The sequence below is a fragment of the Carcharhinus amblyrhynchos genome, chromosome 26 (assembly GCF_965287045.1).
Source record: "Carcharhinus amblyrhynchos chromosome 26, sCarAmb.v2.hapA, whole genome shotgun sequence".
Classification (NCBI taxonomy): Eukaryota; Metazoa; Chordata; class Chondrichthyes; order Carcharhiniformes; family Carcharhinidae; genus Carcharhinus; species Carcharhinus amblyrhynchos.
Window position 1 is genome coordinate 19,778,829 of NC_137349.1, and position 19,274 is coordinate 19,798,102.

Here is a 19,274-nt window from a genome sequence, read left to right on the forward strand (position 1 = left end):
ACTGCAGGGTGTGATCAGGGCTACCAGCCCTTCGAGTCTGCACCGATATTATCTACCACTAAAAGTGTGCTAAAATCATTTTCCTGCACTTCTCCCATATCCTTAAATGTTTTGATACTTCAAGTGCTCATCTAAATATTTCTTAATGGTTGTAAGTTTTCCGGCCTCCCTCCCCTTCCTAGGCAGTACATTCCAGATTCCCACCACCCACTGAGTGAAAAGATTTCCCTCAAATCCCCTCTGAAATTTCTGCCACTCACCCTAAAACTGTGCCCCCTCATGATTGACCCTCTGAACCAAGGGGAACAGCTGCTCCCTGCTTACCCTGTCCATACCCCTCACTGTATTATACACCTCATTATGTCCTCTCTTAGCTTTCTCGGCGCTAAAGAAAACAATCCAAGCCTATCCAGTCCCTCCTTGTAGCTCCATCCCAGGCAACATCCTGGTGAACCTCCTCTGTACCCCTTCCAGTGCTATCACATCCTTCCTATAGTGAAGTGACTAGAACTGCACACAGTACTTCAACAGTGGCCTAACCAATGTTCTGTACAATTCCAACATTACCTCCTTGCTCTTATACTCTATATCACGACTGATGAAAGCAAGTTTCCTATATGTCTTCTTAACTATCCTATTCAAGTGCTCTGTCACCTTCAGGATCTGTATGAGTACCCCAAGATCCTTCTGTTCCTCTGAGCTATCTAGTGTCCTGCCAATCATTAAATACTCCATCATCTTGTTTCTTCTTCTGATCTGCATCACCTCACATTTATTAGGGTTAATACCATCTTCTATCTCTCTACCCATCTAACCAACCCATCCATATCTTCCTTTAATTTACAACCATCTTCTTCACTATTAACCACCTTAGCAATCTTGCTTTACGTTCCCCCACATTCTCATCTATACCAAATATGTAGATAATAAAACAATAAGGGTCCCAGCGCTGATCTTTGTGGCACAAAGCTGGGCACCATCCTCCAATCACTTGAACAGCTTTTTACCACAACCAGTTGTGTTCTATTACTACCCAGTTTCTGATCCATCTTGCCAAGTTTCCTTGAATTCCATGATCTTTAACCTTTTCAATCAGTCTCCCATGTGGGACCTTGTCAAAAGCTTTGCTAAAGTCTATATGAACTACATCAACTGAGCTCCCTCATCCACATATTTGATCACATTTTTGAAAGATTGTAACAAATTTGTTAGGCATGACCTCCCTCTGACAAGGCCTTGCTGCCTATCCAGAATTAACCCCTGCCTTTCCTAGTGGATATTAATTCTCTCCTTCAAATAGTTTCTCTACTACTGACGTGAAACTCACTGGTCTGTAATTTCCTGTTTCATCGCTTGAAAAGTGGAACTACATTAGCCATCCTCCAGTCCTCTGGAACTTCCCTCATGGCCAGAGAGGAATTAAAAATTTCTGTCAGAGACCCTGCAATTTCCTGCCTTGCCTTCCACAGCAACCTGGGATGTAATTAATCCAGACTAGGGGATTTGTCTGCTTTGAAGCCTGTGAGAGCCTTCAATACCTCCCTATTTCCGATATCAAACTGCGCAAGTTCCTCACAGTCCCTTTTCCTGAATTCACCTTTTCCAGAGTGAAGACTGAAGAGAAGATTTAACACCCTTCTAATATCCTGCGGATTCACATACAGATTGCCTCCTTGGTCTCTAATGGGCCCTACTCTTTCCCTGCTTAATCTCTTCCCTTTAATGTATTTATAAAATATCTTAGGATTCTCCCTAATCCTGTTCACAAGACCATAAGACATAGGAGTAGAATTAAGCCACTCGGCCCATCAAATCTGCTCCACCATTCAATCATGGCTGATATTTTTCAAGTCCTTTCTCATGTCCCCTTTTTGCTCTTCCAATTGCTTTCTTAAATTTCCTCTTGCACTTCCCATTACAATTATTTGTACAGAGCACGATGGTACAATTATTTGAAACATTTAGAAAAGGTTTTCCCCAAATAATGCAGTATACCACTCAGAGTTTACATTTTAATAGTTTGGTTGATACTTCTATAATCTAGCAAACTACTGCAAACATTAGTTCCTTGCACTGTCCTAATTTAAGAGTGACTGTGCCTTTTCTCTCTATCAGTTTATGACTTTCTCATGATATCTAAGACAATGGCTGCAACTCTACCACCTCATCTACCACGGAATCAGAACGGGCAAAGGTCCAACAATGGAAATCTCCATTGAACTCGCCCGAGCAAGGCTGTAAAATCCTACCCAGTTGGTCAATGGATTCGTTTTTGATAAATTGTCAGCAACTGGTTTATCCGGTCATTCTACTTCCAGATTCCCTCCTGCGTATCATGCATATCTCTCATGCATATCTCATGCATCTCATTCCCTCATGCATATCTTTTGCATTGTGGCAACATATACTGACCCTGCAATGACGAAAAAAGAACTGATTCTACTGACTGTTCCACACAGGTTTGAAAGAGGTCTTCCTTTCCTAGTGATCTAAATCACAGTTTAAGTAGGCTTTGACAAATGTATGGAACTGAATTTAATTCAGTCAACAAGCGAAAAACCAGCATAAGGAGAAGCAACATTAAGGAACTACAGGGTTTGACTTTGAGTTTTGTCTCACTAACCAGGCTGGTGGTGAAGAAGTGAAAGCTATTAAAGTCATAGAGTCACAGAGGTTTACAGCATGGAAATAGGCCCTTTAACCCAACTTGTCCATGCCGTCCATTTTTTCTTAAAACCCCTAAGCCAGTCCCAATTGCCCACATTTGGCCTATTTCCCTCTATATCCATCTTACCCATTTAACTTTCTAAATGCTTTTTAAAAAACAAAATTGTACCTGCCTCTACTACTATCTCTGACACTCACCACCCTCTGTGTGAAAAAATTGCCCCTCTGAACACTTCTGTATCTCTCCTCTCTCACCTTAAACTTATGCCCTCTAGTTTTAGACTCCCCTACCTTTGGGAAAAGATATTGATTATCTAGCTGATCTATGCCCCTCATTATTTTATAGACCTCTATAAGATCACCCCTCAGCCTCCTATGCTCCAGAGAAAAATGTCCCAGTCTATCCAGACTGTCCTTATAACTCAATCCATCAAGTCCCGGTAGCATCCTAGTAAATCTTTTCTGCACTCTTTCTAGTTTAATAATATCCTTTCTATAGTAGAACTGTACACAATATTCCAAGTTTTTGAGGTGTAGCCTCATGTGCATTTCTTTGAATTAAGGCTGGGCAATATCAGGCTATCCTGACCAACAAGAAACAGTGGGGGCATGGGACAGCAGTGTCATACAGTCATAGAAGAATCCCCACTGTGCAAAAGGAGGCCATCAGAGCATCTTAGCCCAGGCTCCCCATTCTATCCCTGTAACCCCACTAATTGCCTTAATCTGCACATCTTGGGACACTAAGGGGCGATTTAGCATGGCCAATGTACCTAATTTACACATCTTTGGGCTGTGGGAGGAAACTGGAGTAGTTGGAGGAAACCCACACAGACATGGGGAGAATGTACAAACTCCACACTGGCTGTCACCCAAGGCTGGAATCGAACCCCGGGTCCCTGGTGCTGTGAGGCAGCAGTGCTAACCACTGTGCTGCCCTTGGAAATTATTTGTTATGGTGCTTACAGGAACATTCCTGGCCCTACAAAACTGGACCTCTTATCCTCTATCAGCTCTAGAACTTATCAGAGAGTGCAAGTTCCAATCAGTTCTCCCCTCAAATCCTAACCAGATTCTATGTAAGTCATGGGATCCCATTAGCACATTAAGTGGGACTTATCATTTGAAACAGGTAGGCATGAGGTGGGGGAGGGGGGTGGGGGGGTTGCAGGGGGGTGTTGGGGGTGGCTGTGGGGAAGGAATCTCTTTCAAAACAGCAGTGGGTCAGTTGTCAGGGCAAGAACCTGACAAGGCCAATTTTCCCCAAGTCCAACTCTGCCTCAGCATCATATCAATTCAAGAGTCTCACAACACTAATGGCATTTATGCCATGTACTTTTGGTGATCAACATATTTCTCCATTTGTTTTGCATTATTAATCTTTTAACATCTGACTTCTTTTGCAGAATAACCACAGCTGAAGCTGATTTCTGTCAAATAACACTAAATTAATGTTATCTTTCTGAAATGATCCACATTTAGGTTTGTTTGGAGTCTAACATGGGTTGGACTGTGCTCTTAAATCAATGGAACCAGTAAATTAACTCCATGAGATCAGCGTGATGCCTAATGATTGTATCTAGTTTCAGATCATGAAATGATTTTTGCTCAGTGACAACCACTTATGGTCAGTTATGCACATTCTTTTATACGTTATCAGATATAACAACTGTCTTTGCAAGTCAGAAGTAACATTTGTTTAAGATAAGGCATTGGTGAAGCTGAATTTGGAGTATTGTGTACAATTTCGGTCACCTAGTTTCAGGAAGGGTGTAAATAAGGTTGGAAGAGTGCAGATAATGTCACAAGGATGTTGCCGGGACTTGAGAAGCTGAGTTACAGAGCGAGATTGAATAGGTTAGGACTTTATTCCCTGGAGCGTAGAAGAATGAGGGGAGATTTGATAGAGGTGTATAAGATTTTGATGGATATAGTTAGAGTGAATGCAAGCAGGCTTTTTCCACTGAGGCTAGGGGAGAAAAAAAACCAGAGGACACAGGTTAAGGGTGAAAGGAGAAAAGTTTAAAGGGAATGTTAGGGGGGGCTTCGTCACGCAGAGAGTGGTGAGAGTGTGGAATGAGCTGCCGGATAAAATGGTAAATACGTGGTCACTTTTAACACTTAAGAAAAACTTGGACGGGTTCATGGATGAGAGGGGTGTGGAGGGATATGGTTCAAGTGCAGGTCAGTGGGACTAGGCAAAAAATGGTTCTGCACAGACAAGAAGGCCAAAAGGCCTATTTCTGAGCTGTAATTTTCTATGGTACTATATGATCTGACATCTTATGCAGCTAGTATTCTTGATGAAAGGGTACTATATCTGGAAATTTGGAAACTATAGCATTCCTTCCCTGTTTACATCTGTGTTTGTGCTTTTCTAAACGATTGCTGCACAATTTAATCACATGCTGTTTAGTTGATATTGTTCAATTTAAACCGGATAAGCAGTGTTGGCAGAGCAGGAGTGACGTTTGTCCAACAATAGTCAAGCAATAAGTTACACTTATTAACCAGTTGATTTGAAGAAAGGTTAGCATTCCTGGATTTCGTTCTGCAAGGTCATTGGCCCAATTAGTCCATGCTTACACTTTGAAAGGTGCAAGTTTTACTTTTAGAAACATAGAATCCCTATAGTGCGGCTGGGGGCCATTGGCCCATCGAGTCTACACCGGCTCACCAATTGAAAGCCTTCAGAGATGGAAGTCCCGCACCAGAATTCCTTTATTTACAATCCCAACAGCTGTACACAGAGTGCTAGTAGTGAGCGGTCTCTCTTCAGGGGTGCCAGAGGAACCGACACTCCTGGTTAAATACAAGGAAAAGACTCCCTGATTGGCCCATCAATTGACTCCTTAATCAGAGAATTCATATTCCAATAGGCCAACCTCAATGGTCTGATTGAAGTCATTACACCAACAGAGCGTCTTTCCTTGCCTTATCCTATAACCCCACATATTTACTCCCCCTAATCCCACTAATCCTTGGGACGCCAAGGGGCAATTTATCATGGCCAGTCCACCTAACCTGCATATGTTTGGATTGTGGGAAGAAACTGGAGCACCCAGAGGAAATCTATGCAGAACACAGGGAGAATGTGCAAACTCCACACAGACAGTCATCCAAGGCCAGAATCGAACCCAAGTCCCTGGCGCTGTGAGGCAACAGTGCTAACCACTGTGCCACCTTGCTGGCATTTCATGCCATTGAGATTGTAGGCTACATGCACTGAACCAGGGCCACATGCATTAATGCATTGATATTAGTGTGCATTTAGCTGAAGATCGTTTAGGATCAAATCACATTTTGAGTTCCAGCGTGCAACTAAAAGAGCTCCAGCAACTCATCATTTCCCTCTGCATTCCAATCCCAGTCTGAAGGAACTCTTTCTGTAAAATGTCCACCTTATTGTAAAAATAATCTTTGAAAAAAATATTCAGTTTGTAAGTTCTGTTTCCAAAGAACAGTTGTGGGATTATGGTTTGTGGTGTGAATTTGTTCTTCGGCAGGAGTCTAGTTATATTTCTTGAAACTATTATTGTGTAACAGCCTCAGAAAAAACGGGAGGGTGATTTTCAACTGCTAGCCATCTGCTCTCGTGCCCCCAAAATAAGCAGAAAGCAGTTGAAAATTGGAGTTGGTGGTTGATGGGGAGGGGAGGAGGGGTTGTGAGCGAAGGAGTGGGGGAGGGGGAATATCTTGGTTACCACATTAATGTTCAGGGCCCACTTTGTGAAATTTATAGGCAGGCCAGTATAGAGTTTATCAACCCACACTGAAACAAAAAGGAGACTGTTTCACGATGCCAAACCGAGTCCCTACCCCAATTGCAATTTTCCACTAAAAATGGGAAGAGTACTTCACGTGTCAGCAGATAGTGAATGGCCTACCTAGTGGTCCTGAGACTATGCAAAGGACATAACTGCATTAGAATTGGACAGAGAAAGCTCATTCAACTGATGAGAGGCGATCTTATTGAAACATATAAGTTCCTGAGGAGACTTGACAAGCTAGCTGCTGACAGGATGTTATTCCTTGTGACAGAGACCAGAACTAAGGGGCACTGCTTAACAATAAGGGGTCTCCTATTCAAGGCAGCGATGAGGAGGGTCTTCCTTTCAGAGGGTCATAAGTCTGAGGAACTCTCTTTCCCCAGAGAACATTTAGTATTTTTAAGGCTGAATTGAATAACTTGATTGACAAGGGATAAAGGGGTTCAGGAAGGAAAGTATAATCGAAGCCACTATTAGATCAGCCATGATCTTATTGAATGATAGAGCAAGATTGGGGCCTCAGTGGCCTGCTCTACTCCCAGGGCAGGGTCTTGAGCCCTCACATATGTCCATGAGATTGCTGGTGGAGGTTCAAGATCTGGTGAAACCTGGAAATCTTGTCAGCGAGATCACAATCTCTGATTTCTGCCATCCCTCTCAGGTTAACACCAATAATGGGCGAGCACCTAATTTCCATTAATTTAAATACATTTGAATCCAGTGAAAGACCCCTCTCGCTAGATCATCCCCCCTTGCGGGATTTTCAAGCCTTGTGTTGGGCGGCACAGTGGCGCAGTGGTTAGCATTGCTGCCTCACAGCTCCAGGGATCCGGATTCAATTCCCAGCTTGGGTGACTGTCTGTGTGGAGTTTACACTTTCTCCCTGTGTCTGCGTGGATTTCCTCCGAGTGCTTCGGTTTCCTCCCACAGTCCAAAGATGTGTGGATTAGTTTGACTGGCAATGATAAATTGACACTTAGTGTCCTGGGGTGTGTAGGTTAGAGGGATTAATGGGGTAAATATGTGGAGTTATGTGGATAGGGCCTGGGTGGGATTGTTGCCAGTGCAGACTTGATGGGCTGAATGGCCTCCTTCTGCACCGTAGGGTTTTTATGATTCTAGACATGAACCTGATGCGGGGATTTCCCCCACGCCAGGCAGGAGGGTGCAACGGTCATTCTAACCCCTGGGGGAGAGGGACATGGCCAGGCAGTACCCTGGCACTCCCCCTGGCACAAGTTAACAGTGCCAGGTTGGTAGTGCCAGCCAATGTTGGTGTAGGGACTCTGTCTGGCATCTTGAAACAGACTCCTCTTTGTTTCAGTGTGGGCTGATAGCCTCTAGACTGGCTGTAAATTGCACCAAATGGACCTTGAGCAATAAGGTAATGTCAACCTGGCAGTGCCAGGGGTGGGCCCAAGGGGGAACCTCACATGCGGGATTCATCCATTTGTGTTAGAGCGGAAAAGACACAAGAGCAATGGGGATGCCGGTGAGGAAAGGGGGAATCGATGACTGGGGTTGGGGGAGGGATGGGGATGTACTGGGGATGGTACAGGAGTGGAAGAAGGCACAGATACCTCCATCGTGGAGGTGGAGATGGAAGAGGCGAGATTAATTTCTATTTCCGAGATCGGAGCGACTCAATTTCAGCGGAGACCTCGGGACTGGTCGTAACAGCTTTTCCACTAATAAAGTGCTCTCATTCCTTAGTAACAGTTGATGGATTAAATGTGGCTGGCTGCCAGCAATGTGTATCTGCGGATAGGCACAATGTGATGATATGAGTCAGTCAGCAATGTCAATTTAGAAGGGCTGTGTGAGTCCAAAAGATTCTCATTTAAAAATAATAGCTAAAATAGAAGCAGACGTTTTTAAGGGAATGGAAGTGTGATGGAGTCAGACTTTTCTTTGCTGCTATGTCCTGTCACCGACCCTGTCTTGAATCATGTGGGTCAGGTTATTTCCAAGTTTTGGGTAGGTGCGTGCAACAGCAGAGAAGTTTCTGCCCCATCCGGAAAGTGGCATCGAGCTGCTCTGGAAGGGGGCACTAGAAACAGACCAAAAAGAAGGTGAGGGAAAACAAAATTCTAAACACTCTGGCCCTGCCATCCATTGTGACTCAATTAGTAATCAATATCTCACACAAGGGCCAGAATTCTCTGGCTGCTCACGCCATGTCACCACAGCCAGCGAGAATGGAGAATTTGCCACTTGGCCAAATATTCATTCACTGCAGCGGGAATGGAAAATCCCAGCTGTGGGCATGGTCGGAGAATCCCGGCCCATGCTTTCAGATCCGGCTTTTGTTTTAACAGAGGTGGACCCTATGAAATAGTCTCCACTTTCAAAATCACGATGTTTAGCCTAAGGTACCAGAAGAGAAACCTGGTGGATCTGCGTTCCCTCCACATTGACATTCCTTCCTGTTTTGCTCTGCGTCGTAGTTCTGCCCTTGCACTCACTGGAAACTCTACCCTACAATCGGCACAGGAACGCACAGACTTACTTGAAGAACAAGACTGAGAATTGACATCTTCAACTAGTCTGCCTTGTCAAGTCCAGCTACTCCTGTGCACAAAAGGGAATCCCTAAGTCTTGGCTTTACCTATCCTTAAGCTCTCTAAGTTTGGGTAGAAGGGGCATATACTGAAGGAAATCGTGTTCAACTCAAATTGGGTGACTAAAAGCTCTATTTTGTGCATTTCTCAGGAGAGTGCCTTTAGGTTCTTAAATACAGTGACAGCTTTCTGCTAGCATCAGACACTTATCTGATCTAAACCAAGTACCTGCAAAACCTTTACATTTTAAGGCTTATATCTTTAAAGAGAACCTTTTTCGTCCTCACTTAGCAATAAGTTACCAATAAGTTCATATCTTGATTTCTGAAAATATGTGAGAAAACGTACACTTCAAATTCCTTTTTACCAGCCATGTTTCAAAATATTCTTGTGAGAGATAGTACCTTAAATTTTTTAGAGATCGTATCTCTAAGCTACCAATGCCACAGGATGGAAAATAATTTAGTGCATTATTATCTGATCAAAAAAAAGCTGACTGAATTTGATTTAAAGATTCAAAACAATTTTTAAAAAAATTTATAACTGCCCAAGTAAAATACAATGTGAATAATTGCATAGCAATTACACTAATAAATTTTATCATCATTTAACTATTTCAGTAAAACAACAACTAAAACAGTAAAACATAGTAAAAGAGTGAGTGGTTTCTCTCCAGACATTGGATTTAATGAGTTTGTGATGGTTCTCCTCTTCATAGATTCCAAATAGCAAATCTGTATCTGAACTGTTTTCCTGGGCCCGTCATAGAGCTATAGAGGTTTACAGCATGGAAACAGGCCTTCTGGCCCAGCTTGTTCATGCTGCCCAGTATTTACCACTAAGCTAGTCCCAATTGCCTGCACTTGGCCCATATCCCTCTATACCCATCTTACCCATGTTGCTGTCTAAATGCTTCGTAAAAGACAAGTTTGTATCTGCTTCTACTACTGCCTCTGGCATCTCGTTCCAGACACTCACCACCCTCTGAGTGAAAAAATTGCCCCTCTGGACACTTTTGTATCTCTCCCCTCTCACTTTAAACCTATGCCCTCTAGTTTTAGACTCCCCTACCTTTGGGAAAAGGTGTTGACAATCTAACTGATCTATGCCCCTCATTATTTTAGAGACCTCTATAAGATCACCCCTAAGCCTCCTACGCACTAGAGAAAAAAGTCCCAGTCTATTCAGCTTCTCCTTACAACTCATACTATCAAGTCCAGTAGCATCCTGGTAAATATTTCCTACAGTTTTTCTAGTTTAATAGTAAATGTTAAAGACTAAGACACTGATATTCAAGGATCCCAGTGTTGGCATCAAGAAGTGTCAGACCAGCTACAGAGTGAGACTCTGCCCATTTTGCCACTATAACATGTCCTAGCCTAAAGTAGAGGCCATTTACATTCCTTACACGTTACCTTCCTGAATGAAAATGCCACAATCTTGTGTCCACTTCTGAAAGAAACTTCCCCAAAATTATTTTAAAAAAATACTTGTGGCCTGCAGAGCCAACAGACTTTTATTTTCATTATAATTCTAAAGGCAGATGTCCAATTCTTTACCCCACACCTAGATGGGCACTAAGGCAGATTTTTGTCTGTTTCCTTGGATAGGAATAGATCACTAGTCTGTTGCCAGGGGCTTATAACTTGTTAGGGATGATGTGGAGATCTGGCTTGAACTGGAGTAGGCACAGTAAGAAGTCTCACAACACCGGGCTAAAGTCCAACAGGTTTATTTGGAATCACGAGCTTTCAGAGCGCTGCTCCTTCATTGAGTGATGAAGGAGCTACGCTCCGAAAACTCGTGATACCAAATAAACCTGTTGGACTTTAGCCCGGTGTTGTGAGACTTCTTACTTGTTAGGGAGGGAAGGACCTCCATATCCTAAACTAAATATATTGCATGGTTACAGGTACCCGTGAATATCTGTGTGCTTAAAGGAGGTAATTGTGTGAAAGTAGCTACCACTTCATAGCTATGACATTGGCCACCTTATGTCAACAAGTGTTATATGTTAATATTTCTGGTTGTTGGCAACATAACTGGAGATCAGCACTGCATCTTCCAACAGTTCATCCACTCAATACTTGCTAAACTCATACTTTTGTACAGTTTTGGGACAGGGGTCATTTCCCTTTACTCCAAGTTCCTCCAGAAGTGCATTTCGGATGAGGCACTAACACTGGGGACAACACAAGAAGAACATAAGGAATAGATGCAGGAATAGACTTCGTGGCCTGTTGAACCTGCTTCCCATCATGGCCGATCTTGGGTTTCAACTCCACTCTTCTGCGCGCTCCCCACACAAACTCTCCCAGCAAGGCTAAAGCAAATGGCACACTTGAGGGGAGAGAGTCATTCACAGACATTTGAAGGCAGTCAACACGCCTGAGGTGAAATGAGAAAAAGACGGAAGGATGAAGCTATGAAATTACAGCATGTTATCAGATGACAACATGTACAGAAATCTATTGCTGCAAAATTGCAAGCATTTTCTTCACTTTTCCTGCTTTGTGCAATACCACAGACAGATGTAACTGGCCAGAATGGACTAAACATTAAAGAAAAACAGTGGAAGTGACAAAAAGTTAAAAGGGCTGTAAAATAAAGACAAACTGAATGTGAAAAGAGTTTTTAGATCGAATGCAACTTGAAAAACCATAGTAGAATAAAAAAAAAGATATTTTTTGTATGGGACAAATTTGCTAGTAAAAGGAAAACTTGCTCAGAGAGATAGGGTTGTAAAGAGAAGGGAAAGTTGAAGAGATGAAGGGGTTTAGGGAGGGAATTCCGAAGTTTGGGGTCTAAAGATTTGAAGATACCAGTGATAAAGGAATTGGGTTCACAATAGGCTAGACTTGAAATACATTAACGTAAGGTGGGATGGGCTTTGACAGTATCACCTGCAGCACAAAAACAAATATAGAATGGCCATCAGGGCTGGCATGGTGGCACTGCTGCCTCACAGTGCAAGAGACCTGGGTTCAATTCTGGCCTCAGGCCATTGTCTGTGCAGAATCTGCACATTTTTCTCATGTCTGCATGGGTTTCCTCTGAGTGTTCCACTTTCCTCCCATAGTCCAAAGATGTGCAGGTTAGGTTGATTGGCCATGATAAATTGACCCTAGTGTCAGGGGGACGAGTGGCGTTACAGGAATAGGGCGTGGGTGGGATTATGGTCAGTATGGGCTGAATGGCCTCCTTCTGCACTGTCGGGATTCTATGATCAGGAATTAAGCTTTTTCAAAGAGGAAATAGACTCAGATGTAAGATGGTCAATATCGGTGCAATGAAAAAGCACCTACACAATTACTTTCTCCTTTAAGTACACAATGTTTACAAGTCACTGTCACCACACCTTCATTTCAGGTCATGGAGATCCCTCCTTCCCTAACAGCACTGTGGGTGTACCTACCACCACATGGACTTCAGCAGTTCAAGAAGGCAGCTCAGTCCCGCATTCCCCAAATGTGATTAGGGATGGGTGACAAAATCTAGCCTAGCCAGTGGTGGCCATCTCTTGTGAAAGAACATTTAAAATCTTGGAAATATCCTGGTTGATGGTATCTCTTTCTCTCTCGCAAATTCGTCTCCTATCAAAATCCTTTAAATGGCTGCTTGGTTAAAGTGTAGATGGAGCAGTGAATTGGCCACTTTCACCTTTGTTTTAGAATTAAAATGGAATGAATGGAAATAAAAGTCTATTGGCTCTGCCTGCCACAAGTAGTTTTGTAAATTGAATCTGGGGGAGTTCATGACAGAAGTGGATGTACTGCATAACATTGTGGTAATTCAGGAGTGCAACTTGTGGGGATGTAAATGTCACCCAAATATAGATTTACCTCTTCCTCTGCACTGTAGGTGTAGGTGACCTGAACAGGCACTGGAGTGTGGCGATTAGGGGAATTTCACAGTCATTTCAGTGCAGTGTAATGTAAGCCTTGCTTGTGACTCATAAGTAAACTTTAAAAACTTTAAATGTGGCCTGTATAGCTTCCCACTCTCTTCCCAGATATTAAAATGCATAACATTCATACACTGCAGCAGCAGTTAAAACTCAGGGTATGAACAGGCGAAGCCTACGTTTGGTCAACTAGGATATCTGGTGTTGTCTATTGACAGTAGGGCAGCCAGAATACTGGCTATCATTGATAGAATCATAAAATCCCTACAGTGCAGAAGGAGGCCATTTGGCTCATTGAGTGTGCACTGACCACAATCCCACCCAGGCCCTATTCCCTTAACCCCTCATATATACCCTGCTAATCCCTCTGGCACTAGAGTTAATTTAGAATGGCCAATCAACCTAACAGTTAGTGATCTCAGTCTTCTCTGTAAAGAAATAAATTTCAACAAGTGACAACTTACAAAGGAAAGAACTTGCATTTTATGTACCTGTGGTTCCTTTCACAACATCATGAATCTCAAAGCACTTTAACATTCAATTAATCCAATCTTTTTCAACCAGGGAACTGTTGGGATTTGAAATGTTCATCCTAAAAATGATGATGGAAGCAAATTCCATAAATAATGGGAGGTGATTGGGGGTGGGGTGATGGCCTAGTGATATTATTGCTAGACGATTAATCCAGAAACTCAGCTAATATTCAGGGGACCTGGGTTCAAATCCCACTATGGCAAGTGGTGGAGTCTGAATTGAATTTAAAATACCTGGAATTAGGAATCTACTGATGACCATGAAACCATTGCTGATTGTCAGAAAAACCCATTTGGTTCAGCAATGCCCTTTCGGGAAGGAAATCTGCCATCCCTTACCTGGTATGGCTGAAATGTGACTCCAGACCCACAGCAATGTGGTTGACTCTCAACTGTTCTCAGGTTATTAGGGATGGGCAATAGCTGGCCAGCCAGTGATGCCCATGTCCCATGGATGAATTAAAAAATAATAATTTTAAAAGGGATCTAGGCAGGTATTTAGGGATAAAGAACTTTTAGGGCTATGGCAAAAATGGGAATGTCTGAGACTAAGCTCAGCTGCTCTTTTAAAGAAACAACACAGAAATGAGAGAAAGGCCCCTGTGCTGTAGGTTTCTATGATTCTCCGAATTAATTCTGAACAGTGTTGTTGTAATGTTATGAAATGGAGCAGCTGATTTGAGCACAGCACTCTACCCCACTCTACCCGCAATGTGGTAAATGTCCAGATAATCTATTTTAATAATAATAGCCACAACACAGGGACGAAAGCACTTGTTCTTCTTCAAATAGTGCAATGGGATGCTTGTTATATCTATCTGATAGACAGGATATTTTAATGTGCCATCTGAATGTAGATTAGATTAGACTAGATTAGATTTATTAGTGTCACAAATGGGTTTACATTAACACTGCAATAAAGTTGCTGTGAAAATCCCCCTAGTCGCCACATTCCAGGGCCTGTTTGAGTACACTGAGGGAGAATTTAGCACAGCCAATGTACCTAACCAGCACGTCTTTCAGATTGTGGGAGGAGACCGGAGCACCTGGAGGAAACCCATGCAGATATGGGGAGAACATGCAGAGTCCACCCAGACGGTGGCCAAAGCCGGGAAGCGAACCCAGATCCCTGCTGCTGTGAGGCACCAGGGCTAACTATTGTGCCACCATGGCATGATGATGGCACTTCCAGCAGTGCAGTGCTCCCTTGGCATAATGCTAGAGTGTCAGCTTGAAGCTGCAATGGAGGAAACTTGAACCCACAACCTTCTAACTCAGATGTCAAGATCCACAAATTTTGTTTCTGGATATAAAATAATCTCCATACAGATCTTTTTGCTACACTGAAAGTTATGATAAGAAAGAAGCTTTCAAAGGGGTAATATATTCATGAGAAAAATGATATAAATTACATGGAAACACATCATTGTGCCCTTTATACATAATATCATTTAATTAGAAAATGATGTCTTTTTTCATGTTCTCCTTTCTATTAGCAAGAAAAAGCATTAGCAAACACATTTTCATGAGGTTGAGTGCTATGTTTAAGAAATAGAAATAAGAGGGTGAACTTTCCAGTAGAACTATATAAATAGAGAATAAGGCCTAAACATTGTATCTTAATTGGGACAGTGTAGTGGGTGCAGTGCACCCTGGTAGCAGGACTGTAGTAGCATGGCCCTTTAAAGGTGGGCATTTCCTGAGGGCCACATGATTGGTGAGGACTCTAAGGGCAAAATCTTACCAAAAAATGGCAGAGTGTTGTTTCTGGAGGGAGGTGGGGCCTGAACGTTTTAAAAAATGGAAGGTCTCAAGGGCTCCCCTCCCCATCTCTGACTGGAGCCAGCAGTCACTGCCCATGATCATCAGTCCCTTCCTCCCCACAGTCAGAGCCAGCAAGCTCCCCCATCTCCCTCTTCTGCAATCATACTTACTGGCATCCCCAGCTTGTTGGAGTACTCCCAGCCCACAACCACCGCTGCATGAATCCCCTCTCATGAGGCTCCCACAGGTTGACACAGGTTGGCACTGCCAAGTTTGTACTGCCAGGTTGGTACTGCCAGGGAGGTATGGTGCCAACTTGGCAGTGCCAACATGTGCCACGGGGGGATTACCACGGCACTGTCCGACCAATTCTCTTGTCCACCGGGGTCTATAAATAATTTTGTATTCCTGTAGCGATCTCCATCACAGATTCACGCCTGTGTGAAAGTGTTGTAAACCACACCAATGTGACATCACATCAGCGCAGTTTGAAGATATGGCAACAGGTCAAGCTAGGGTGGGGGTGGAGGGTGTTTCAATGATTTAAAATGCGGGCAAAGCAGGTTCACACCCACTGTGGTCATGAACCTGATAATTTCACCGGCGAGGGACGGGAAAGGTTCAATGTGGCTGGTGAGAATGGCAACTTCCGGAGGACTTGCCGGCAACCACGCATCCGACGAATGTTGGCTCAAGATTTCACCCATTATGTCGCCCCAGTGGGAAGCTGAACCAATCAGCAGGAGGGTGCGTAGCACAGGACAAGGAGGAACTCGCAGTTGGAGCCAAGGAGTCAAACAGAACAATCGCGTTGTAATTTAATCTGACCTTGTTGTTTATATATTATTCTTTATTTTAACAATAAAACCTTTATTGACTCAAACCACATCAAGTTGCCCTCGATCTATTACAAGGACATTGGTCTGCCAGCCTTATTAAGATGGCATTGAGGAGCTGCGAACGTCACTAATGGATCCAGTGGCATCCCATGGGTGGGGGGGAGGGGGGGGTGGTTATTCTGCCATTTGTGGTGACTCTGGGAGAGAGGCATTAGGAGGGTCATTGGGGCAGGGCAGGGGCTGGGGGGCGTGTTGGGGGGGTTGGGGGAAGTGAGTATTCACCGGCAGAAGGCCGTGGTTTAAACGAGGTGTTGAGAGGAATATTTCTGCCCCTCTTGACACCACATTAATTAAGGCAAGAAGTTGAAACTTCATTCTTACATGGCAGCCTTCTGCGATTCCTGGCTTCGCTGATGTGCAACTGGAAATGCTGGTTACGAGGTGGAGTCGCAGCCTGACCGATATTTACATTATTAACCCCACATTTACATTATTAACCCCACATTTACATTATTAACCCCACATTTACATTATTAACCCCACATTTACATTATTTTCACACAATGAAAATTTGCTTGCTGGCTCCTTCACCATATCACCGTGAGGTGAAGACTTGTCCAAATGAATTGTCTGGTGCGATGGCGAAGGAATTGAGTTTCCTCTGCCCTATTGCTCTCAGTGACTTGTCTGACGTAATCAGGGCTTTCTCCAGCCCGAAAGGACCTGGGGGACCGGCACATTGGCGCCCCATTCAAAAGTGTCACGTCACTGATCGAAAAAGCTGATTTGAGCAGGACAGCCGGTAAGAAGGATTAAAATGGAGCAATAATTAACAAATAATTCATTAGGATTACAAAATAATTCGTTTGATGGATCAGCAAATGTTAGGTGGCAGTGAATGAGAATATATCTGAGGAAAAACAATTATATCTTAACCATTGCCTAATTATCACCAGTGAGTTTTATGGAGTACCATGATCTCTATCCTCCCCCTCCCCACCCTGCCTCCACCCACCCCCAGCTAAAATGTCGGTAGAAATCCCTTTCAGGAAAAGAACGGCTGCCCTGCAATAATTTAGTGGCCAATTGGCCATTAGTAGGCTGGAGGTGGGATTTCAGCCCCTCAGAGGTAAAAAATCTAGTGACAGGCCAAAGGCTTTTGATGTACTGGTAGCCCCACCAGGACAGTCAATCACAGAATCCCTCTAGTGCAGAAGGAGGCCCTTTGGCCCATCGAGTCCACACCTACCACAATCCCACCCAGGTCCCATTCCCACAACCGCACATGTTAACCCCGTTAATCTCCCTGACACTCGGGTCAACCTAATCCGCACATCTTTGGAGTGTGGGAGGAAACCAGAGCACCCGGAGGAAACTCACACAGACACAGGGAGAATGTGCAAACTTCACGTAGACAGTGACCCGAGGCCAGAATTGAGCCCGGATCCCGGGCGTTGTGAGGCAGCAGTGCTAACCACTGTGCCACCGTGCTGCCCAGTGATGGTCCAGAAAGGCTACACATTTGGACAACTCGGTAAAAAGTATATCGATAGTCCCATCTGTAAATCACCGAGGTAAAGTATATTCACTTTCGTGGGCAGTGAGGAGATGAGTTCAATGCATCGAAACTTTGTCGGTGTGTTGGGGCTTGGTGAGGGGAGGCTGGTTGGCTGGAGGAGTGGGCCAGGACGTATAGAAATCTATAAAATATTTACAAGGAAGCACAGGGTAGATAAAGACTGTTTCCACCAGTTGAGGGCTGCAAAATCAGGGGCCACAATCTAAAAATTACAGCCAAGCCATTCAGGAGAGATGTTAGAAAACACTTCTACACGCAGAGCGTGGTGGAGGTTTGGAGCTCTCTGGGTGGGGTTTCCCGGCTGCACTCGCCCCAAGACCAGAAGAATCCTCCTAAGGTTAACAGATCTCAACCTGGTTCTGTCCCGTGGGCGGAATGGGAAAATTCCACCCTCTTCCTCTCACGGCAGCGGATGCTATGTCCATTGTTAGGTTTAAGCCTGAGATAGACAGTTTTTTTATTGACCAAGGGATATGGGCCTTGGGCAGATACATGGATTTAGGCCACAGATCAGCCATGATCTTATTGAATGGTGGAGTGGGCTTGAAGGGCTGAATGGCCTACTCCTGTTCCTATATTGGTTTGAAAAGTCATGAGGGGAGGGCAATGGGTGGGGAAGAGAAGTGACGCCTTGGGCGGTTCTTCTAATGATCCCAGGGAACCAGTTAAGGAAGGGGCCACACTCAGCTATCTCCAGCCCATAGAGTCATAGGGTCACGGAGTCATAGAAGTTTACAGCATGGAAACAGGTCCTTTGGCCCAACTTGTCCACACCACTTTTTTTTTAAACCCATAAGCTAATTCCAATTTCTCACATTTGGCCCATATCCTCAATACCCATCGTATCCATGTAACTATCTAAATGATTTTTAAAAGATAAAATTGTACCCGCCTCTACTACTACCTCTGGCAGCTTGTTCCAGACACTTGTCACTCTCTGTGTGAAAAAAAATGTCCCTCTGGACACTTTTGTATCTCTCCCCTCTCACGTTAAACCTATGCTCTCTAGTATTAGACTCCCCTACCTTTGGGATACCCATGTAGGATAACTTGCCCACTGGTGGCTTAGCATGGGCTTCCCCCATTGCTGATTAAATGCTGTTTGCGGTGGACATTAATTTCCCACTTCTGGGCCTCAATTGCCCCATTGTTATCCTAGCCGCTGTTATATATGTGGCGGGGCAGGAGTGAATGGGTAAGCGGAGGGTAGCCACCTGATGAAATTTACATGTCTCCCCCAGCCCATTGATAGAGAGCACAAAATTCAGGCCAGATTATTTCTGCACTGGCTCACCTTGTATAGTACCAGCAGTCCTCCAGAGAGTAGAATCCCTGCATATGGCTCTCAGTATCATTCAGTACAGCATACAACACAGTATTAGATGAATAACAATTTTATATTAATTAATTATTTCTAATCAGTTAAGACAACTTGCTATTTTATGCAACTGGGATCAAGTTTTGGAAAACTTATAGTGAAATATTGTTTATTTTAATATTTTAGCTGCTCATCTACACTTCAATACTGCAGTGTTGGAGAAATACTGTAGTTAAAGTAAGAAGCAATTGAAAAACAGAAGTTTATTAAATTAAAAATCACATTTCATCTGTATCCTTCCCCCGTGATCACCTTACTATCTAGCTCTGTAAAAGTATA

The 19,274-nt window shown here is 43.7% G+C and overlaps 1 protein-coding gene across 1 annotated transcript in view; it reads right to left on the reverse strand.

Moving 5' to 3' along the window:
- Positions 1 to 19,274, reverse strand: part of LOC145358784 (inactive tyrosine-protein kinase PEAK1) — a 35,774-nt gene that overhangs the window by 16,305 nt on the left and 195 nt on the right. The gene's annotated exons all lie outside the window — the stretch shown is intronic.